The sequence below is a fragment of the Capra hircus genome, chromosome 16 (genome assembly GCF_001704415.2).
Source record: "Capra hircus breed San Clemente chromosome 16, ASM170441v1, whole genome shotgun sequence".
NCBI lineage: Eukaryota > Metazoa > Chordata > Mammalia > Artiodactyla > Bovidae > Capra > Capra hircus.
The window spans coordinates 8,815,105-8,840,285 of NC_030823.1; positions in this window are offsets into that span (position 1 = coordinate 8,815,105).

The following is a 25,181-nucleotide window of genomic DNA, read 5'->3' on the forward strand; positions in this document are numbered from 1 at the left end:
GGATAGAATATTCATTTTCACAATATCAATTCCTCCAATCCAAAACATGGTATATCTCTCCATTTGTTTGTGTCCAGTTTGATTTCTTTCAACAGTATCTTACAGTTTATTGAGTACTGATATTTTGCCTCATTATGTTTATTCTTAGGTATTTTGTTCTTTTTGTTGCAATGGTAAATCGGATTGTTTCCTCAATTTCTCTTTCTGATCTTGTGTTGCTAATATATAGGAATGCAAAAGAGCTCTGTCAATTAATTTTGTCTCATGCAACTTTACCAAATCCATTGATAAGCTCTAGAAGTTTTCCAGTGGTCTCTTTAGGATTTTCTATGTATAGTGTCACATAATCTGTAAACAGTGACAGTTTTAGTTCTTTTCTGGTTTGGATTCCTTTTATTTCTTTTTCTTCTCTAATTGCCTTGGCTAAGACTTCCAAAACTCTGTCGAATAATAGTGGTAAGAGTGGACATACTTGGATTTTTTTTTTTTCCTGAAAAATTTAGAGGATATGCTTTCAGCTTGTCACAATTGAGAATGATATTTGCTGTGGCTTTTTCATATATGGCCTTTATTATTTTGAGATACGTTCCCTTTGTGGCCACCTTCTGGTGATTTATTTTCACAAATGGTGTTGAATTTTGTCAAAAACTTTTTCTTAAAAGATCATATGGTTTTTATTCTTGAAATTGTTCACATGGTATATCACGTTCATTGATTTGCATAAATTGAAAAATCCTTGCATCTTGGAATCAGTCCCACTTGATCATGGTGTATGATCCTTTTAATGTGTTGTTAGATTCTGTTTGTTAGTATTTTGTTGATAATTTTTGCATCTATATTCATCAGTGATATTGGCCTATAATTTTCTTTATTTTGTGATATCTTTGTTTGACTTTGTTATCAGGGTGATGGTAGATTTGTAGGATGAGTTTGGGAGTGTTCCTCCCTCTGCAATGTTTTGGAAGAGTTTGAGAAAGGTAGGTGTTAGCTCTTCTTTAAATTGTTAATAGAATTCACCCATGAAGCCATTTAGTCTTGGATTTTTGTTTGTTGGAAGATTTTTTTTTTTTTTTTCACAATAGTAAAGGATCTTTATCAGTTTTCACAGTCAAGAGCCAGACAAAAAATAAAAGGTAATTACAATTGCAAGCCTCTATGGGAGCATGTTTAACCTAACAGTATAAAATAATTACATACAATTTGGGTGGTCAAGCAGAGTGATATAAATGGAAGTGCATACACGCACATGTTTTCATCCACCAGCCAGTCTGTGTCCTTTGGTTGGTGCATTTAATCCACTTACATTTAAGGTAATTATTGATATGTGTGATCCCATTACCACATTCTCAATTGTTGGTTTTTTTTTTTTTTTTTTCTGTAGATCTTATCCTTGTCTTGTGTTTTCTGCCTCAGAAGTTCCTTTAGCATCTGTTGTAAAGCTGGTTTGGTGCTGCTGAATTCTTTTAACTTTTGCTTGTCTGGAAAGCTTTTGATTTCTCCATCAAATCTGAAGCAGAGTTTTGCTGGGAAAAGCATTCTTGGATGAAGATTTTTCCCTTTCATCACTTTGAATGTATCATGCCAGTTGCTTCTGGTTTGTAGAGTTTCTATATAGAAATCAGCTGAAAACCTGATGGGAGTTCCCTTGTATGTTGTCATTTTTTCCCTTGTTACTTTTAGATCATTGTGTTTTGGTTGTCATTAGTTTCTAGGTTTTTTTTTTTTTTTTTTTTTTTTTTTTTTTACTTTTTGATTTCTTCAGTGATCAGGTGGTTAATTTGTAACGTATTATTTAGATTTTGTGTGTTTGTTTTTGTACATTTTTTTTCAGTAATTGATTTCTAATCAGTTACATTCAAACTGTGGTGTTGGAGAAAACTCTTGAGAGTCCCTTGGACTGCAAGGAGATCCAACCAGTCCATTCTGAAGGAGATCAGCCCTGGGATTTCTTTGGAAGGAATGATGCTAAAGCTGAAGCTCCAGTACTTTGGCCACCTCATGCGAAGAGTTGACTCATTGGAAAAGACTCTGATGCTGGGAGAGGTTGGGGGCAGGAGGAGAAGGGGACGACCGAGGATGAGATGGCTGGATGATATCACGGACCCGATGGACGTGAGTCTGAGTAAACTCTGGGAGTTGGTGATGGACAGGGAGGCCTGGCGTGCTGCGATTCACAGGGTCGCAAAGAGTCGGACACAACTGAGTGACTGAATTTAACTGAACTGAACTACGTCCAAAAGAGATACTTCATATGATTTCAGTTTTCTTGTATTTACCAAGGCTTGATTTGTGACACAAGACATGATCTGTCCTGAAAAACATTTCATGTGTACTTCAGAATAAAGTATATTTTGTTTCTTTCATATGGAATGTCCTGTAAATATCGATTAATTCTCTTTGGTGCAATATTTAAAGGTTGTATTTCCTTATTAATCCTCTATCCAGATGATCAGTCTAATGGTTTAAGGGGGATGTTAAACCATTCAGTATTATTGTGCTATTGTTGATTTCTCCTTTTATGGCTGTTAACATTTAACTTATATATTAACATGCCTCTATGATGGCTGCATAAATAGTTGCAATTGTTAGAACTGCGAGAAAAATTTCTTGGATTGATCCCTTGATCATTATGTAGTGTCCTTCCTTGTCTCTTGTAACAATCTTTATTTTAAAGCCTATTTTGCCTGATATGAGTATGTTACTTCAGCTATCATTTGATTTCCATTTGCATGGGCTATCATATACTATCCCCTCAGTTTCAGTCTGCACTTATCCCTAGCTCTGAAGTGGGTCTCTTGTAGACCACATATATGCAGGTTTTGTTTGGTATTCATTCAACCAATCTGTGTCTTTTGGTTGGTGCATTGAATTTATTTATATTTAAGGTAATTATCAGTCTGTGTATTCCTATTACCATTTTCTTAATTGTTTTGGGTTTGTTTTTGTAGGTCTCTACTTTTCATCCCTTCCTCTTTTGTACTTCTGTGATTTTTGCCTAGAGAAATTCCTTTAGCAATTATTGTAATGCTGGTTTGGCAGTACTGAATTCTCTTAGTTTACATTTGTCTGTAAAGCTTTTGATTTCTCCATCAAATCTGAACGAGAGCCTTGCTGGGTAGACTATTCTTGGTTGTAGGTTTTTCGCTTGCATCACTTTATATATGTCAAGGCACTCTCTTCTAGCCTACAGAGTTTCTGCTGAAAAATCAGCTGATAAACTTGAGTGTCCCCTTGTATGCTATTTGTTACTTTTCCCTTGCTGTTTTTAATATTTTTCTTTGCATTTAATTTTTGTTAGTTTGATTAATATGTATTTCAGTGTGTTCTTACTTGGTTTTATGCTAAATGAGACTCACTACACTTTCCAGACTTGGGTAAATATTTCTTTTCCCATTTTAGGGAATTTTTTGATTGTGATCTCGTCAAACATTTTTTTCAGGCTCTTTCCCTTTTTCTTCTTCTAAGACATCTATAATTCAAATAGTGTCATGTTGAATGTTGACTTAAACATCCCTGAGACTGTTCACATTTCATTTTATTCCTTTTTTTTTTTTTTAATTTTGTTTCCCAGCAGATTTCCACCATTCTGTTTCCATTCTGGAATCCATTGAATGGAATGAATGGATTGAATGGAATGATCCATCCAGAATGAATGGATGATTTATCCATTCTTTTGCCTATTCTGCTATTAATTCCATCTAGTATATTTTTTTCTTTAAGTTATTATCTTTTTCATCTGTGTGTGTTTGTTTCCTAGTTCTTCTAAGTGTGTCCTAAAGTTTTCTTGGATCTTCTCTATCTGTGCCTCCATTCTGCTTCTGAGATCTTGGATCATCTTTACTGTCATTACTCTTAATTCTTTTTCAGATAGATTGCTTTTATCCTCTTCAGTGATATTTCCTGTAGGTACTTTTGTCATTGTTCAGTTGCTCAGTCATGTCCAACTCTTTCAGACTCCATGGACTGCAGCATGTCAGGCTTCCCTCTCCTTCACTGTCTCTCAGAGTTTGCTCATGTCCATTGAGTCGATGATGCCATCCAACTATCTCATCCTCTGTTGCCCTCTTCTCCATCAGGATCTTTTCCAATGAGTCAGCTCTTCACATCAGGAGGCCAAATTATCGGAGCTTCAGCTTCAGCATCAGTCCTTCCAATGAATATTCCAGGTTGATTTCCTTTAGGATTGACTGGCATGATTCCTTGCAGTCCAAGGGACTCTCAAGAATCTTCTCCAACACCACACTTGGAAAGCATCAGTTCTTCAGTGCTCAACCTTCTTTCTGTCATTTTTATCTTATTCCTTTATCTGCAACATATTTCTTTGTCATCTCATTTTGTGAAACTTTTTGTGGTTGTGGCCTCTTTCAGCAAGCTTCAGAATGATAGTTTCTCTTGCTTCTGGTATCTGCACCCCGCTCCCCCCCCCCAAGGTGTGTGAGTTTTGTCCAGAGGCTTGTGCCATTATCCCCTTGACAGGGACTTTGATTGGTGTTGTACTGATCAAAGTCTGCCCTAGATATTGAGTGGGGCCTCCCTTTGGTACTGTCGTTGTCACTGCCTTGTCAACATCAGAGTCTCCTCCCTGGTTGTTGGAGTAGAGGTCTGCAGATCTGTGTCTTAGCTGTGATTCTGATCTGTGGTGTGAAGTGGGTGGAACAGGAGCACTCTCATTGGGAGAAAAACTTAGTATTCATTCTCTGGAGCTGTTCACCTGTGGGTGTACTCTGTTTTTGTCACCTTTCACCTGTTGTATGAGGTCTCAGATTATGCTGATGTTGGTACTTGCTATGCCAGTAGTTGACCCTGATGTCTCTCAGATGTTGCTTTTACCAGGGCACCAAAGTAAATCCACTGAAGTCAGATCCCAGTAATGCAGTAATCATGGATCAGGACCTGTTGCAGGTGTAATGAAGGCAGCTGAGACTTTTGCCTGGCCAAACCCCCATGGGTATGGGCCATCAAATTCTACAGTTGCAAAAGCTAGGTCCATCCTGGCTGTGGGAGCACTCGTCCATTCAGATGTTTTGTAGGCACTGAGTTTTCCCAGACTGGCTGCAGGTTTGTCAGTTTGTGGTTTGTGCAGCTGTGAGTGGAGACTTCAGGTTTTCTTTCTTACTTGCATGAACCCTGGGGCTCAGTTGTTGTTTTAGCCCCACCGTCACATATGGGCCACACACAAAGGTCTTCATCTAAGGCTGCCCTTGAGCATTTGAGTGAGCCCTAGTGATGATAGGGTGCAAAGGTGGCAAGGCTACTATGGTCATGGGGGCCCCAGTGGTGCCAGGTTTGTGGGGTAGTGAGTGGAAGCCAGAGATCTGGCATCTCAGTGGCAAGATGCATGGGGAAGTCAATGGCCACAGTCACAAGAGACTCAGCCCTGGAGAGGGGCCTTTTTAGCACCAAGTGGCAGGCACAAAAGGGTCAGTCCCAGTGGGGACCTTTCCTAGTACCTGCAGGGTGGCAGGAGGGGTCAGCTCATGGGGAGAAAGCCTGTGATGGGATTCCACTACATAAGCATCACTCAATACTGGCACCTTGCTTTTGGCAGTCCCAGTTGCCTCCGCAAGTATTTCTGGTTGTGAATATCCTCATTCTTGCCCCCTCATGCTGTCTCCTCTTACCCAGAAGCAGTCCTCTCCTGTTTTACTCTCCAATCTGCACGTTTCAGCACCCAGCCCCTGTGCACACTGATGAACACACGTCCCGGGCTGGGACACTCAGGGCTGTGTCAAAGATCATCTGGGTAGGTCACATTCTGTCCTGCCTGCCACATACAGGCCATTGCACACGACTTGCACATCCCCAGGGTCTTTCCTTTAGTCCCAACTGATCTAGTCAGTGAGGGGACTTCTCCAGATGTGAGAACCTCCCCTCTCCTTCAGCTCCCCTCCCCACTCCATGGCTCGGGTTCTATCCTGCTGTCTTCATTTTTCCCTTCTTCTATGTTTCATCCTATTCAGTTACATGGGAATCTCTATTTTCCTTTCTGGTGTCTGAGATCTTCTGCTAGTGTTCAGTTGGTGTGCTGTGAGAATTGTTCCATTTGGAGATGTTTTCTTGATACATTTGTGGAGAGAAATGAACCCTAATTCCTCCTACTCTTCTGTTAGCTTATGTCTCTCTGCAAGTATTTTTAAAATTCCCTCTTCTATGCTTCCTGGAGAATTGCATGGACAGAGGAGACTGGTGGGCTACAGTCCATGGGGTCACAAAGAGTCAGATACACCTGAGCAACTAACACTTTCACTTTAATTTATTCAGTTTCCATTGTTTAGTAGCATATTGTTTAGCCTCCATGTGTTTGTGTTTTTACAGATTTTCTTTTTCCTATAATTTATTTCTAATCTCATAGTGTTGTGGTCAGAAAAGATGTTTGATAGGATTTGAGCTTTCTTAAATTTACTGAGGCTTGGTAAATGGCACAAGATCTGATCTATCCTGGAGAATGCTTCATATGCACTTGAGAAGAAAATTTACTCTGCTGCTGTTGAATGGAATGCCTGCTGGATATCGATTAAATCTATCTGGCCTTAGCTTACTTTATAACTGAAAATATACTCCTTCAGTTCAGTTCAGTTTAGTTCAGTTGCTCAGTCGTGTCCGACTCTTTGCGACCCCATAAATCGCAGCATGCCAGGCCCCCCTGTCCATCACCAACTCCCGGAGTTCACTCAGACTCATGTCCATCGAGTCAGTGATGCCATCCAGCCATCTCATCCTTTGTCGTCCCCTTCTCCTCCTGCCCCTACTCCCTCCCAAAATCAAAGTCTCTTCCAATGAGTTAACTCTTCGCATGAGGTGGCCAAAGTACTGGAGTTTCAGCTTTAGCATCATTCCTTCCAAAGAAATCCCAGGGCTGATCTCCTTCAGAATGGACTGGTTGGATCTCCTTGCAGTTCAAGGGACTCTCAAGAGTCTTCTCCAATACCACAGTTCAAAAGCATCGATTCTTCGGTGCTCAACCTTCTTCACAGTCCAACTCTCACATCCATACATGACTACTGGAAAAGCCATAGCCTTGTCTAGATGGACCTTAGTCGACAAAGTAATGTCTCTGCTTTTGAATATGCTATCTAGGTTGGTCACAACTTTGCTTCCAAGGAGTAAGCGTCTTTGAATTTCATGGCTGCAGTCACCATCTGCAGTGATTATGGAGCCCCCAAAAATAAAGTGTGACACTGTTTCCACTGTTTCCCCATCTATTTCCCATGAAGTGATGGGACCAGATGCCATAATCTTCATTTTCTGAATGTTGAGCTTTAAGCGAACATTTTCACACTCCTCTTTCACTTTCATCAAGAGGCTTTTTAGTTCCTCTTCACTTTCTGCCATAAGGGTGGTGTCATCTGCATATCTGAGGTTATTGATACTTCTCCCAGCAATCTTGATTCCAGCTTGTTTCTCCCAATCCAGCGTTTCTCATGACGTACTTTGCGTATAAGTTAAATAAGCACGGTGACAATATACAGCCTTGATGTACTTCTTTTCCTATTTGGAACAAGTCTGTTGTTCCATGTCCAGTTCTAATTGTTGCTTCCTGACCTGCATACAGGTTTTTCAAGTGGCAGGTCAGGTGGTCTGGTATTCCCATCTCTCTCAGAACTGTCCACAGTTTATTGTGATCCACATAGTCAAAGGCTTTGGCATAGTCAATAAAGCAGAAATAGATGTTTTTCTGAAACTTTCTTGCTTTTTCCATGATCCAGCAGATGTTGGCAATTTGATCTCTGGTTCCTCTGCCTTTTCTAAAACCAGCTTGAACATCAGGAAGTTCACGGTTCACGTATTGCTGAAGCCTGGCTTGGAGAATTTTGAGCATTACTTTACTAGCGTGTGAGATGAGTGCAATTGTTTGGAAGTTTGAGCATTCTTTGGCATTGCCTTTCTTTGGGATTGGAATGAAAACTGACCTTTTCCAGTCCTGTGGCCACTGCTGACTTTTCCAAATTTGCTGGCATATTGAGTGCACTCCTATTCATTCCCAAATAGCGTTCTCCATGTTTTTTCCCTTTTAAGAAGTTATAGAGAGTTGATGTCTAGTTAGTTAGCAATAGAATGTATATAATTTTACTTCTAAAATTATTGGCAAAGGAAAGAGTAATTAGGCCATTATTATTAGCTATTATTATTATCTCATGTCTTCCTGAATTGCCAATTTAAAATATCATCAATTTATGTTCTAGCTCCTGAAATTCCACTTTATATTTTGATTTCTTAAATTATTTTTGGTCACTGAAGAACAATTTAAGTTGTACATTTAGGAAACCATTTTTATTGAAATATAACATTTAATGAGAAACAGAAATAAAATATAAGTGTACAATTTAATGAATTTTCCAAAAATTAACACATATTTAATTAACTCACAGATAAATGACTAGTATCCCACAAATACCTTAGTGGGATACCATCCTTCTTCCTGTTTTAGTATTCCCTAAAAAAGTACACTAAAGTAATATACAACCATAAATTCTATTATAAAATATAAGTTGTCTCTGTGTTTGAAGTTTTCATAAATGAATTAATAATTTTGGATACTTTTGTGTTTGAATCATTTGATTCTTCATTATGTGTTATATCTATCCATATTGTTATATATAGATATAGCTTGTAAGTTTTCAACTACTTATAGTGTACAATGTACACATGTACAAGTTTATTTCTTCTACTGTTGGTGAGAATTTGTGTTTTTGCTATTTTAGGTTATTATGACCAGTGCTGCTGTGAATGTTCTTAAACACAGTGTATGGTGAAAATATACACTTGACCCTTGAACAATGTAGGGGTTAGGAGCACTGACCCCTCCATGCAGTTGAAAATTGCATGTAACTTTTGACTCTCATGAAACTTAGCTACTAGTTGCCTACTATTGACTGGGAGCATTAGCAATGACATACAGAGTCAATGTACAAATATTTTGTATGTTCTATTGATGTATGCATAGGTACTGTATTTTTACAACAAAGTCAGCCATAGAAATTAAATTATAAGGAAAATATAGGAAAGGGAAAAGGAATTTGTGCATATTATGGCGTTTATCAATAGCATAAATCTACATTATTTACAAGGTAAATTGTCTATTGGTACCTACATTAATGTTACTTTATATGAACGTTTTGCATGTTACTAACATTAGACATCAAAAGTGAAAGGATACTGTCAAAAAGAAATTTGTGTATCACTTACAGGTATATCAATTCATGCATTGATAACAAAGAAGTGAAAATATGAGTGCTTTATGGTAGCCTAGTGTAATCAATACAATTGCTTCATGGTATCCTAGCCTCCACACTAATGAATGCATCATTATAAAATCCTTATGACATACAGTATTACAGTCATATTTATAATACAGTATTGGAAAAATTGTTACATTTTAAAAAATACTTAGCTATGAGTATAGATTGGCATATAGTTTTTTTAATTAAGATACAGAAACATATTATATGCTAGTTATTTAAAAACAAATTTATAAGACAATAAGAAAACTAACATGATAATTTTATATTTAATATTAATATCACTCACCTTATACCTATGTAAAGATAGAATCGTGTTTACATATGTCCTTTGCTTTCATAACTAATTTTTCTTAATTTTTAAATATTTCTAAGCTATGCAGATCATCTTCAAGTTTTTCAACTTGTTGCAAATATCTGCACAGTTTTTGAATACACTTATTTGAAGAAAGTCCACACATAAGTGGGCCTGTGCGGTTCAAACCCTATGTAGTTTAAAGATCAACTGTACACACATTTCTGTTGGAAACATATCTAAAATCAGTGAACATATAAGTACATCTCAGAAATGGATAAATGAGCCATAGAATATAAGTATATTGTTGTTCATTTGCTAAGTGCTGTCTGACTCTTTGCAAGCCCATGGATTGCAGCAAGCCAGGCTTTGCTTTCCTTTGTGATTTCCTGGAGTTTGCTAAAATTTATGCCCACTGAGTCAGTGATGCTATCTAACCATCTTATCCTCTGCTGTCCCCTTCTCCTTTTGCCTTCAGTCTTTCCCAGCATCAGTGTCTTTTCCAATGAGTCAACTTTTCACATCAGGTGGACAAAGTATTGGAGCTTCAGCCTCAGTATTAGCCCTTTCAGTGAATATTCAGGGTTGACTTCCAACTCGCATAAGTATATTGGAAATATCTCACAAGTATATTGAATTTCAGTTAATACTGCAAAAATATTTTCCCGAGTGTATTGCCTGTTTGAATGCATAACAGCAGTGGCAACATGGTCTCTATGTTCAATAGCCTCATCACTATTTGATTGTCAGTTTTTTTCTCTTAGCTCTTTGAATGATTGTAATCAAATTTCATTTTACTTTTTCCGAACAATTCATAGAATAGAAAAAGAAATATGTATATACATACATACATACACATGCATTTTATATAGCCTCATTTTTGAAGGCATGTCCCATTGAGCAGTCTGTTATATTGATAAATAAGTGCTCTGTATAGATTCAGTATTGGTTTTCCAGGTGAGGTTTTATAATTCCAAACATCTGTGGATTTCAGTTTCACTAACACAAAGATATCTTTTGCTAATCAACCTAATTTTACATTGCACACAACTTGGTGACTGAACAATTTATAAACACTTTCCTTTACGTGTCTTTTTTTTCTTAAGTGCTTACCCGTTTGTAAAAAAATTTCATATGAATACTTCTGAAAGCATCAGTATTATGCTCTCATATGTATAAAAAACTTATTTGAAATCAATTTTTGAATATGAAGTGAGATAGGAATCAGGACCTATATTTTTATGTGCATAAAAATAGCTATTCTAATTTATTTAAAAGATATTTTCCCAAAATGTTATCCAGTTGTTTTATAAATCAAGTCATCTGTGAGTCTACTTTTGAACTCTGTATCTTGTTCTCCTGGTCTGTATGTCTATACTTGTGTCAATATTACAATAAAATTACTATGATGTTCTAATAACCTTAGTAAATGATAATGTATATAATCTGGCTATTTTTAATTTTCTCAAAAATCCTTTTCGTTTTCTTACTCTTTTCATTTCTGTGCATGCTAAGTCACTTCAGTCATGTCTGACTCTTTGAGACCCTATGGACTGTCAGCCTCTCTCCATCGGATTCTCCAGGCAAGAATACTGGAGTGGGTTGCCATGCTCTTCTCCAGGGAATCTTCCTGACCCATGGATCGAACCTGCCTCTCATATGTCTCCTGCTTTGGCAGGCAGGTTCTTTACCACTAGCACCACCTGGGAAGCCCCCAATAATTTTTCTCATTGATATATACACTTAACACACAACCGCAGAAAATTCTTGTGTAATTTTGTTTGAAATTATGTTGCTGGCTTTGAGGAAATTATTTTCTTTAAAATATTGAATCTTCAATTGAACATTCATTTATTTAGAATTTATTTAATAAATTCAAATAATTTTCTGCAGTTTTTAAAAATGTTTGTACAATTTTACTATATTCCTATGCATTTGCTGGGCTTTGATGTTACATTGATAAATGGAATTCATTTAATGAATTTTTAGCTGTTCTTCTGTACAGTTATGGCTGATTTTGATTATTGATATTGTACCCAGTGGCCCTACTAAGTTAACTCTCTTAAGTTTTACTTTACATTGGGGTAAGGTTGATTAACAGAGTTGTGCCAGTTTCAGGCTTACAGTAAAGTGATTCAGTTATACACATATCTGTTCTTTTTCATATTATTTTCCCATTTAGCTTATTAGAGAATATGCTGCAGATTTTCCTGTGATATAGAATAGTCCTTGTTTGTTGTCTGTGTTAAACATAGTAGTGTGTACTTATCAATTCCACACTCCCAATTTATCCCTCTCTCCACCCCACCTTTCCCCTTTGGTACCATAGTTTGTTTTCTAAGTCTGTGAGTCTGTCTCTGTCTTATGAATAAGTTCCTTTGTATCACTGTTATTTTAGATTCTACATATAAACAATGTATATGTTTATATGTATAAAACATCATATGGTATTTATCTTTGTCTGACTTACTTGATTTAGTATAATAATCTCCAGGTCCATCCATGTTGCTACAAAGGGGATTATTTCACTATACTTTACGGTTGAGTATCATTCTATTATATATATGTATCACACCTTCTTTATGCATTCATCTGTTGATGGATATTTACGTTACTTTCATGTCTTAGCTATTGTAAACTGTACTGCAATGAACATTAGGGTATATGTATCATGTCAAACTAAGGTTCCTCTGTGGGGCCCTAAATGGGAAACCTTAAAAAAGAAGGGCTAGTTTAGAGCTAAGATGGCGCTTGGCGGACCAGATGAGGGCGTGGCCTAAGTTGTTTGTCAAAACTTTTGATTGGCTCTCTGGATTTCCCTGCACGCAGACAGCCGTGATCACCTTAGACTCCTGTTACAATGAAGGCATATTATGATTTGACCTTTGATGTGATTGGTGCAACTATGGCACATGACGATTTGACCTTTAACGTGATTGGTGCAACTATAGAAATTCCCTTGCAAAACCCCCTTGCTTGCCTATATAAACCAAGAGTTTGCGGCAATAAAGCGGAACTGCTTAGACAGAACCCCTGTCACGTCTGATGGTCTCTCGCTTGCGGAGGGGGCTGGGTTGGCGGACAGTAGCCTCACCTCTCCTTGGGACCCCTCGGCTTTGCTGAGGGAAGTTCCACTGCCTCTCTCTTTCTGTGGAGTGCCCCCCTCTTTCCTCCAGATACATGCCCAGGAGTGGGATTGCTAGTTCATGTGGTAGCTATATTTTTAGTTCTGTAAGGAAGCTTCATACAGTTCTTCATAGTGGCTGTACCAATTAACATTCCAACTAACAGCGTAGAAGGGTTCCTTTTCTCACAACTCCACCAGCGTTTATTGTTTGTAGATTTTCTGATGATGGCCATTTTGACTGATGTGAGATGATATGTTACTGTAGTTGTGATTTGCATTTCCTTAATAATTAGTGATGCAGAGAATTTTTTCATGTACCTCCTGGACATCTGTATGTCTTCTTTGAAGCAATATCTATGTAGGTCTTCTAACCATTTTTTATTTTTCTTTTTTAATTGAGCTGCATGCATTGTTTCTAGATTTTGGAGATTAACCCCTTATTGTTTACTTTGTTTGCAAATATTTTCGTCCATTCTGTGGGTTGCCTTTTTGTTTTTATTTATGAAAACTGTTGAAAAACTTTTGAGTTTGACTAGATCTCACTTGCTTATTCTTGTTTTTATGTTCATTCCTCTACAAGGAAGATCGAAAAATATATTTTTGTAATTTATATAAGAATGTTCTGACCAAGATTTCCTCTGAGTTTTAGAGTATCAGGCCTTCATTGATATCTGAAATCCATTTTGAGTTTATTGTTGTGTATGGTGTTAAAGAATGCTTTGCTTTAATTCATTTAAATGTAGCTATCCAGTTTCCCTAGTACCATTTCATGAATAGAATATTTTTCTCCATTATGTGTTTTTGGCTCCTTTGTCATTGATTAATTGACCTTCGGTGCATGGGGTTATTTCTAGGCTTACTGTTCTGTTCCATTGATCCATATTTCTGTTTTTGTGCCAGTGCCCACCTGTTTTGATGACTACATATTTGAGTTTAGTCTGAAGTCAGGGAGCCTGTTTCATCCAGCTTCATTTTTCTTTCTCAGTTTTGTTTTGGTTATTCAGGCTCACTTATATCTCTATGCAATTTAACATTTTTTGTTCTAATTGTGTGAGAAATGCCATTGGTAATTTGATGGTGATTATGTTGAATCTGTAGGTTGTCTTAGGCAGTATAGTCATTTTCATCATACACATTCTTCCAATCAAAGAACATGATATATCTCTCCATCTGTTTGAGTCATCACCAATTTCTTTTATCAGCATCTTATATTTTTCAAATAGGTCTTTTGCTTCCTTAGGTAGATTTATTCCTAGGTAAATTTGTTCCTCGGAGAAGGCAATGGCACCCCACTCCAGTACTCCTGCCTGGAAAATCCCATGGACGGAGGAGCCTGGAAGGCTGCAGTCCATGGGGTCGCTAGGAGTCGGACACGACTGAGCGACTTCACTTTCACTTTTCACTTTCATGCATTGGAGAAGGAAATGGCAACCCACTCCAGTGTTCTTGCCTGGAAAATCCCAGGAATGGGGGAGCCTGGTGGGCTGCTGTCTATGGGGTCGCACAGAGTCGGACACAACTGAAGCGACTTAGCAGCAGCAGCAGCAGGTTTGTTCCTAGGTAGTTTATTATATTTAATGCAGTGATAAATGGGATTGTTTGCTTAATTTCTTTTTCTGACCTTTGTAAGTAGGTATAGAAATGCAACAGATTTCTGTAAATTAATTTTGTACCTTTCAACTTTGCCAAATTCATTAATGAGCTCTTTAAGCAACTCTAAAGATTTTCGGCATAAAGTAACATATCATCTTCAAACAGTGACATTTTGCTTCTTTTCCAATTTGGGTTCATTTTATTTCTTTTTCTTTTCTGATTGCCATGGGTAGGACTTCCAAAACTTGCTGAATTATAAAGGCAAGAGTGGACACCATTGTCTTGTTCCTGATCTTAGAGGAAATATTTTCAATTTTTCACCACTGAGAAAGATGCTTGCTATGGCTGTGTCATATACGGCCTTTATTATGTTGAGGTATGCTCCTTCTATGTCCACTTCTGGAGTTTTCTTTTTTGTTTGTTTTTAAATAGGTGTTGAATTTTGTTAAAAGTCTTTTCTACTACTATTGATATTATCATACGGCTTTTATTCAAATTGCTTTTGTGGTGTATCACACAGATTGACTTGAGGATATTGAAAAACTCTTGCATCCCTGGGATAAATGCCACTTGATTATGTTGTATGATCCTTTTAATGTATTATTGGATTTGGTTTTCCTGGTATTTTATTGAGGTTTTATTTGTGTGTGTGTCTGTATGTTCATCATTGATATTGTTCTGTAATTTTCTTTTCTGTGATATTTTTGTCTTGTTTTGGTATCACAGACTGATGGTTTCACGGAATGAATTTGGGATTATTGCTTTTACTGCAGTTTTTTGGCATAGTTTTAAAAGGAAAATTTTTAAATTTTCTCTAAATGTTTGATACAATTCATCTGTGAAGACTTCTGGTCATGGATTTTTCTTTGTTGGGAGTTTTGACTTGTTTTCTTTTCTTGTTTTCTGGCTGCACAATGTGGCATGCAGGATCTTAGTTTGCTGACCAGGTATCAAACCCATGCTGCCTCCATTGGTAGCATGGAGTCTGAAACACTGGACTGCCAGTTAAGTCTCTGTTGCAGGTTTGAGAATCACAGTTTCAATTTCAGTACTTGTGAATGGTCTGCTCGAATCTTCTATTTCTTTCTAGTCCAGTCTTGTAACGTATATTTCAAAGAATTTATCCATTTTTTCCTACGTTGCCCATTTTATCTGAATACAGTGCTTGTGGTAGTCTCTTGTTCTCTGCATTTCTGTGGTGTCCATTGCAACTACCCCCCATTCATTTGTGATTTTATTTTTTTGAGCCCTCTCCCTGTTTTTCTTGTCATGTCTGGCTATGGGCTTATCAATTTTGTTCATGTTTTCAAAGAACCTGTTTTTAATTTTATCTTTTTTTTAATAATTCATCTATTTCATTTATTTCTGCTTTAATTTTTATGATTTCATTCCTTCTACTAACATTAGGTTTCATTTCTATTTCTCTAATTGCTTTAGGTGTAAGGTTAGGTTGTTTTAGATTTACTTGTTTCCTGAGGTAAACATTTCTTGCTATAAACTTTTCTCTTAGCACTGTTTTTGCTGTGTTCCATAGGTTTTGGGTCATGGTGCTTTCATTTTCATTTCTCTCTAGAGATTTTCTTTTGTTAATGTCTTCTTTGATTTCTTCAGATATCCATTGGTTGTTTAGAAGCCTATTGCCTAACCTCCAGGTGTTTTGGTCTTTATATATATTTTTTCTTATAGTTGTTGTTTTTTTTTTTTAAATTTTACTGTATCTTACTTTACAATACTGTATTGGTCTTGCCATACATTGACATGAATCAACCATGGGTGTACATGAGTTCCCAATCCTGAACCCCCATCCCACCTCCCTCCCCATATCATCTCTCTGGGTCATCCCAGTGCACCAGCCCCAAGCATCCTGTATCCTGTATCAAACCTAGACTGGCGATTCGTTTTCTTATAGTTGTTTTTAACTACATAGTATTATGTTTGAAGATGTTTGATATGACTTCAATTTTCCTAGATTTACTGAAGCTCAGTTTGTGGTCCAGAATGTGATTTACCTTGAATATTCCATGTGTACTTGAGAAGAATAGGTTTTCTACTACTTTTGGATGAAATGCTCTATAAATATCACAAGTTCATCTGGTCTAGTGTGTCATTTAAGGCCTTTGTTTGCATATTGATTTTCTCTCTGGATGACCCTCCATTGATGAATGTGGGATGTTAAAGTTCTCACTATTGTTGCATTACTGTGGATTTTTCCTTTTACACCTGTTAGTATTTGCCTTACATGTTGACATGCTCCTATGATGGGTGCATATATATTTAAAATTATTACGTTTTCTTCTTGAATTGGCCCCTTAATCATTATGTAGTGTCCTTTTTATTTATTGTAATAATCTTTATTTCATAGTCTATTTTGTTTGATATTAGCATCCTACAGATTTCTTTCAATTTTCATTTTCATGGAATTCTTTTTTCTATCTCTTGACTTTAAGTCTGTATGTGTCCTTAGATTTGAACTGGGTCTCTTGTAGACAATTTGTGTATGGGTTCTGTTTTTGTATTCATTCAGTGAATCAACGTCTTTTGGTTGGAGCATTCAATACACTTACATTTGAGTTAGTTATCGATATTTGTATTCTTATTGGTGCTTTGTTTACTGTTCTGGTTTTATTTTTGCAGGTCTTTTTTCTTCCTTTCCTGTTTTGTATTCTTATGATTTGGTGATTAACTTTAGAGTTGTGGTTGGATTCCTTTTTTCTTTTTTATGTGTGTATCTATTGTAGATTTTTGCTTTGCAGTTACCATCAGGTTTTCATACAGCAGTCTATACATAAACAAGAGTTTTTTTAAATTGTTGGTCTTTGTATTTCACATGCATTTCCAATATCCTGCATTTATATCCTTCTCTTCTTATGGTTGTTGGTTTTATATAGGTTTAAACACCCTTACTGCAGAAAGTGAAGAGGAACTAAAAAGCCTCTTGATGAAAGTGAAAGAGGAGAGTGGAAAAGTTGGCTTAAAGCTCAACATTCAGAAAACAAAGACCAAAATTTGAAAAGATGGCGGAGGAATAGGACAGGAAGACCACTTTCTCCCTCACAAATTCCTCAAAAGAACATTTCAATGCCGAGCAAACTCCACAAAACAACTTCTGTAGGCTGGCAGAGGACATCAGGCAACCAGAAAAGCAGACCATTGTCTTCAAAAACACGTAGGAAAAAATATAAAAGACGAGAAAGGAGACAAAGGAGGTGGGGAGGGAGCTCTGTCCTGGGAAGGGAATTTTAAGAAGAGAGGTTTCCAAACACCAGGAAACACTCTCCCTGCCGAGTCTGTGGCGAGCCTTGGAAACACAGAGGGCAACATAACAGGAAGGAAAAATAGATAAATAATTAAAACCAACAGATAACAAGCCCCAGTAACTCCTCCAGCAGAAAAGCAGCACAGACGCCTGCATCCGCCATTGGGAAGTGGGAGCAGGGCAGGGACGCGCGGGAGGCGCAGGCTGCAGTTCTTTGTAAGAATCCAGCAGGAACGCCCCATGCGCAACCAGAACGATCTAACTTGGGCTAGCAAACCAGACTGTGGGATAACTACCGCGCGAAAAGCTCGAAATAAGACACCGCCAGGACCGAGCACAGAACAATGGACGGAACGGAAAAAGCTGGCTGCAGATCATCCCCCGCCGGGGACATGCAGCCAGAGCCGTAAAGACTGGAAAGGGGCAATTGCAGACCCGGAGAGACTTGACTTACCTAACTGCAAGCAGGCTCCTTTGCTAAGACTTCTGGGGGTGCTGGACAGTCATAATCTGCCTCACGGGGTGCGCCAGCGGTCCACCCAGAAAGCTGAGCAGCAGAGGCAGAAAAGGAGACAAGCCGCGGCGATCCAGCTCGCCAAACTCCTGAGCTACTCGGACCTGGAAAGGGCACAAAGCGCAGTCCCAGCCAAATCTGTGCCTCTGAGGGCTGCCTGAGCGCCGAACCTGAGCGGCTTGGACTGGGAAGTGCACGCAGCCTAGGGCCGGCCCCAGACGGTTCCCAGCTGAGCATTGTAGAGCCGGAGCGGTTTGTGCGCTGCGAGAAGGGACAGGTCAAGCGGGGCTGAGACACTGTGAGCACACGACAGTGCTATTTGTTTGCAGCATCCCCCCTCCCCACAGCGCGACTGAACTAGTGAGCCTAAAAAACCAGCAAACAGAAGAAGTTAAACAGAGGGAACCACCTTGGAAGTGATCCCACATGGCCCATAACATCAGAGAAGGGCCAGGTATATTTTTACTATTTTTAAAATCATTCCTTTTTTGCTTGTTTTTTTTTTGTTTGTTTTTTGTTTGTTTTTTCTTTTTTTCTTTTTTTTCTAACTTTTCTTAATTGTTAAGTCTTCTATTTCTCCTCTAATTTTTATTTCTATAACCTACTATTACTATTTAAAAAAAAAAACAGGTTTTTTTTTTTTTTTTTAAGGCAAACACCATATATAGTCTTTGGATGGTTGTTGGTGGGGTTTTTGTTTGTTTGTTTGTTTGTTTGTTTTTTGTTTTTTTTTGTTTCTTTTTTTAAATAATTCTTTTTTTTTCTTTCTTCCTTTTTCCTTCTGCTTTTCTTTAATATTGTATCTTTGAAACTCCAACCTCTACTCTAGATTTTTAATCTTTACTCTTAGGTTTTTGTTGTCAATTTTGTACATTAAAAAACCCAAACTTCACTACCCAAGTTTACCTGAGAGCGAGATTACTGGCTTGACCACTTTCTCCTCCTTTGGACTCTCCTTTTTCTCCACCAGGTGGCCTCTGTCTCTTTTCTCCCCCATCTCTTCTCTATCCAACTCTGTGAATCTCTGTGTGTTCCAGACGGTGGAGAACACCTAAGGAACCAGTTACTGGCAGGATTTGTCTCTCTCCTTCTCATTCCTCTCTCTTATCCTCCTGGTCACCTCTGTCTACTTCCTCCCTATCCTCTTCCCCGTATAACTCTGTAAATACCTCTGAGCGGTCCAGACTACAGAGCGCACATAAGGAAGTGACTACTGGCTAGCTTGCTCTCTCCTCTTTTGATCTCACTGCATCTCATTCCAGTTACCTCTAACTACCCCCTCCATCTTCTCTTCTCCTTGTAACTCAGTGAACCTCTCTGAGTGTCCCTCATGTGGAGAAACTTTTCATCTTTAACCTAGATGTTTTATCATCGGTCCTGTATAGATGGAGAAGTCTAGAGGCTACTGTAAAAATAAAACTGAAAACCAGAAGCAGGAGGCTTAAATCCAAAGCCTGAAAACGTTAGAGAACTCTTGAATTCAGGGAACATTAAGCAATAGGAGCTCATCAAATGCCTTCATACCTACACCGAAACCAAGCTCCACCCAAGGGCCAACAAGTTCCAAAACAAGACATACCACGCAAATTCTCCAGCAACACAGGAACACTCCCCTGAGCTTCAATATACAGGCAGCTCAAAATTATCCCAAAACCTTTGATGTCTCATAACCCATTACAGGTCACTCCACTGCACTCCAGAGAGAAGAAACCCAGCTCCACCCACCAGAACTCCAACACAAGCCTCCCTAACCAGGAAACCTTGACAAGCCACTGATAGAACCCCACCCAAAGTGAGGAAGCTCCATAATAAAGAGAACTCCACAAATTACCAGAATATAAAAAGGCCACCCCAAACGCAGCAATATAACCAAGATGAAGAGACAGAGGAATACTCAGCAGGTAAAGGAACAGGAGAGTTTCCCACCAAACCAAACAAAAGAGGAAGAAGTAGGGAATCTACAGGAGAAGGAATTCTGAATATTGATAGTGAAAATGATCCAAAATCTTGAAATCAAAATGGAATCACAGATAAATAGCCTAGAGACAAGGATTGAGAAGATGCAAGAAAGGTTTAACAAGGACCTAGAAGAAATAAAAAAGAGTCAAAATATAATGAATAATGCAATAAATGAGATCAGAAACACTCTGGAGGCAACAAATAGCAGAATAACAGAGGCAGAAGATAGGATTAGTGAAATAGAAGATAGAATGGTAGAAATAAATGAATCAGAGAGGAAACAAGAAAAACGAATTAAAAGAAATGAGGACAATCTCAGAGACCTCCAGGACAATATGAAACACTCCAACATTTGAATTATAGGAGTCCCAGAAGAAGAAGACAGGAAGAAAGATCATGAGAAAATCCTTGAGGAGATAATAGTTGAAAACTTCCCTAAAATGGGGAAGGAAATAATCACCCAAGTCCAAGAAACACAGAGAGTTCCAAATAGGATAAACCCAAGGTGAAACACCCCAAGACACATATTAATCAAATTAACAAAGATCAAACACAAAGAACAAATATTAAAAGCAGCAAGGGAAAAACAACAAATAACACACAAGGGGATTCCCATAAGGATAACAGCTGATCTTTCAATAGAAACTCTTCAGGCCAGGAGGCAATGGCAAGACTTACTTAAAGTGATGAAAGACAATAACTTACAGCCCAGATTACTGTACCCAGCAAGGATCTCATTCAAATACGAAGGAGAAATCAAAAGCTTTACAGCCAAGCAAAAGCTGAGAGAATTCAGCACCACCAAACCAGCTCTCCAACAAATTCTAAAGGATATTCTCTAGACAGGAAACACGAAAAGGGTGTATAAAGCCGAACCCAAAAGGATAAAGTAAATGGTAACGGGATCATACTTATCAATAATTACCTTAAACATAAATGGGTTGAACGCCCCAACCAAAAGAAAAGACTGGCCGAATGGATACAAAAACAAGACCCCTCTATATGCTGCTTACAAGAGACCCACCTCAAAACAAGGGACACATACAGACTGAAAGTGAAGGGCTGGAAAAAGATATACCACGCAAATAGAGACCAAAAGAAAGCAGGAGCGGCAATACTCATATCCGATAAAATAGACTTTAAAACAAAGGCTGTGAAAAGAGACAAAGAAGGCCACTACATAATGATCAAAGGAACAATCCAAGAAGAAGATATAACAATTATAAATATATATGCACCCAATATAGGAGCACCGCAATATGTAAGACAAATGCTAACAAGTATGAAAGGGGAAATCAACAATAACACAATAATAGTGGGAGACTTTAATACCCCACTCACACCTATGGACAGATCAACTAAACAGAAAATTAACAAAGAAACGCAAACTTTAAATGATACATTAGATCAGTTAGACCTAATTGATATCTATAGGACATTTCACCCCAAAACAATGAATTTCACCTTTTTTTCAAGTGCTCATGGAACCTTCTCCAGGATAGATCCCATCCTGGGCCATAAATCTAAACTTGATAAATTCAAAAAAATCGAAATCATTCCAAGCATCTTTTCTGACCATAATGCATTAAGATTAGATCTCAATTACAGGAGAAAAACTATTAAAAATTCCAACATATGGAGGGTGAACAACACACTTCTGAATAACCAACAAATCACAGAAGAAATCAAAAAAGAAATCAAAATATGCATAGAAACTAATGAAAATGAAAACACAACAACCCAAAACCTGTGGGACACTATAAAAGCAGTGCTAAGAGGAAAGTTCATAGCAATACAGGCATACCTCAAGAAACAAGAAAAAAGTCAAATAAATAACCTAACTCTGCAACTAAAGCAACTAGAAAAGGAAGAGTTGGAGAACCCCAGAGTTAGTAGAAGGACAGAAATCTTAAAAATTAGGGCAGAAATAAATGCAAAAGAAACAAAAGAGAGCATAGCAAAAACCAACAAAACCAAAAGCTGGTTCTTCAAAAGGATAAATAAAATTGACAAACCATTAGCCAGACTCATCAAGAAGCAAAGAGAGAAAAATCAAATCAATAAAATTAGAAATGAAAATGGAGAGATCACAACAGACAACACAGAAATACAAAGGATCATAAGAGACTACTACCAGCAGTTGTATGCCAATAAAATGGACAACGTGGAAGAAATGGACAAATTCTTAGAAAAGTACAATTTTCCAAAACTGAACCAGGAAGAAATAGAAAATCTTAACAGACCCATCACAAGCATGGAAATTGAAACTGTAATCAGAAATCTTCCAGCAAACAAAAGCCCAGGTCCAGACGGCTTCACAGCTGAATTCTACCAAAAATTTCGAGAAGAGCTAACACCTATCCTACTCAAACTCTTCCAGAAAATTGCAGAGGAAGGGAAACTTCCAAACTCATTCTATGAGGCCACCATCACCCTAATACCAAAACCTGACAAAGATGTCACAAAAAAAGAAAACTACAGGCCAGTATCACTGATGAACATAGATGCAAAAATCCTCAACAAAATTCTAGCAATCAGAATCCAACAACACATTAAAAAGATCATACACCATGACCAAGTGGGCTTTATCCCAGGGATGCAAGGATTCTTCAATATCCGCAAATCAATCAATGTAATTCACCACATCAACAAATTGAAAAATAAAAACCATATGATTATCTCAATAGATGCAGAGAAGGCCTTTGACAAAATTCAACATCCATTTATGATAAAAACTCTCCAGAAAGCAGGAACAGAAGGAACATATCTCAACATAATAAAAGCTATCTATGACAAACCCACAGCAAACATTATCCTCAATGGTGAAAAATTGAAAGCATTTCCCCTAAAGTCAGGAACAAGACAAGGGTGTCCACTTTCACCGCTACTATTCAATATAGTTCTGGAAGTTTTGGCCACAGCAATAAGAGCAGAAAAAGAAATAAAAGGAATCCAATTTGGAAAAGAAGAAGTAAAACTCTCACTGTTTGCAGATGACATGATCCTCTACATGCAAAACCCTAAAGACTCCACCAGAAAATTACTGGAGCTCATCGATGAATATAGTAAAGTTGCAGGATATAAAATCAACACCCAGAAATCCCTTGCATTCCTATACACGAATAATGAGAAAGTAGAAAAAGAAATTAAGGAAACAATTCCATTCACCATTGCAAAAAAAGAATAAAATACTTAGGAATATATCTACCTAAAGAAACTAAAGACCTATATATAGAAAACTATAAAACACTGATGAAAGAAATCAAAGAGGACACTAATAGATGGAGAAATATACCATGTTCATGGATCAGAAGAATCAATATAGTGAAAATGAGTATACTACCCAAAGCAATTTACAAATTCAATGCAATCCCTGTCAAGCTACCAGCCACATTTTTCACAGAACTAGAACAAATAATTTCAAGATTTGTATGGAAATACAAAAAACCTCGAATAGCCAAAGCAATCTTGAGAAAGAAGAATGGAACTGGAGGAATCAACTTGCCTGACTTCAGGCTCTACTACAAAGCCACAGTCATCAAGACAGTATGGTACTGGCACAAAGACAGACATATAGATCAATGGAACAAAATAGAAAGCCCAGAGATAAATCCACACACATATGGACACCTTATCTTTGACAAAGGAGGCAAGAATATACAATGGAGTAAAGACAATCTCTTTAACAAGTGGTGCTGGGAAAACTGGTCAACCACTTGTAAAAGAATGAAACTAGATCACTTTCTAACACCGCACACAAAAATAAACTCAAAATGGATTAAAGATCTAAATGTAAGATCAGAAACTATAAAACTCCTAGAGGAGAACATAGACAAAACACTCTCCGACATAAATCACAGCAGGATCCTCTATGATCCACCTCCCAGAATTCTGGAAATAAAAGTAAAAATAAACAAATGGGATCTAATTAAAATTAAAAGCTTCTGTACAGCAAAGGAAAATATAAGCAAGGTGAAAAGACAGCCTTCTGAATGGGAGAAAATAATAGCAAATGAAGCAACTGACAAACAACTAATCTCAAAAATATACAAGCAACTTCTGCAGCTCAATTCCAGAAAAATAAACGACCCAATCATAAAATGGGCCAAAGAACTAAATAGACATTTCTCCAAAGAAGACATACGGATGGCTAACAAACACATGAAAAGATGCTCAACATCACTCATTATTAGAGAAATGCAAATCAAAACCACAATGAGGTACCACTTCACACCAGTCAGAATGGCTGCGATCCAAAAATCTGCAAGCAATAAATGCTGGAGAGGGTGTGGAGAAAAGGGAACCCTCCTACACTGTTGGTGGGAATGCAAACTAGTACAGCCACTATAGAGAACAGTGTGGAGATTTCTTAAAAAATTGCAAATAGAACTACCTTATGACCCAGCAATCCCACTTCTGGGCATACACACCGAGGAAACCAGAATTGAAAGAGACACATGTACCCCAATGTTCATCACAGCACTGTTTATAATAGCCAGCACATGGAAACAACCTAGATATCCATCAGCAGATGAATGGATAAGAAAGCTGTGGTATATATACACAATGGAGTATTACTCAGCCATTAAAAAGAATTCATTTGAATCAGTTCTGATGAGATGGATGAAACTGGAGCCGATTATACAGAGTGAAGTAAGCCAGAAATAAAAACACCAATATAGTATACTAACACATATATATGGAATTTAGAAAGATGGCAATGACGACCCTGTATGCAAGACAGCAAAAAAGACACAGATGTGTATAACGGACTTTTGGACTCAGAGGGAGAGGGAGAGGGTGGGATGATTTGGGAGAATGGCATTCTAACATGTATACTATCATGTAAGAATTGAATCGCCAGTCTATGTCTGACGCAGGATACAGCAAGCTTGGGGCTGGTGCATGGGGATAACCCAGAGAGATGTTGTGGGGAGGGAGGTGGGAGGGGGGTTCATGTTTGGGAACGCATGTAAGAATTAAAGATTTTAAAATTTAAAAAATAAAAAACTAAAAAAAAAAAAATTAATAAAAATTAAAAAAAGAAACAAAAAAAGAAAACAAAGATCATGGCATCTGGTCCCATCACTTCATGTGAAATAGATGGGGAAACAGTGGAAACTGTGTCAGACTTCATTTTGGGGGGCTCCAAAATCACTGCAGGTGGTGATTGAAGCCATGAAATTAAAAGATGCTTA